We start from the raw sequence: 258 nt of genomic DNA, 5'->3' as shown, positions 1-258 counted from the left end.
AAGCGGTGAATTAAGACCAGTATTGTACACATTACGGAGAAGAAAGGTTGCTGTGAAGACATCCTTCTTCTGATTCTTGTTTTAGTTAGATTTACTGCACACGTGAAATATTTTGCAAAAAGCAAATTATGCTCCAAGTGAAATTGATTGATTGAATATAGCATAGATAAATTAAAAACGATCTGAGTGATTGATTGAGTGTATTGAAGTAAAATTAAAGGGTCAGTGATTTGGAAAATTAAATGCACATCGGATTCA

This window comes from Eurytemora carolleeae, unplaced genomic scaffold, assembly GCF_000591075.1.
Source record: "Eurytemora carolleeae unplaced genomic scaffold, Eaff_2.0 scaffold409, whole genome shotgun sequence".
In the NCBI taxonomy this organism is placed as follows: domain Eukaryota; kingdom Metazoa; phylum Arthropoda; class Copepoda; order Calanoida; family Temoridae; genus Eurytemora; species Eurytemora carolleeae.
The sequence above is the reverse complement of the archived record's forward strand: the minus strand, read 5'-3'. Positions refer to the sequence as shown.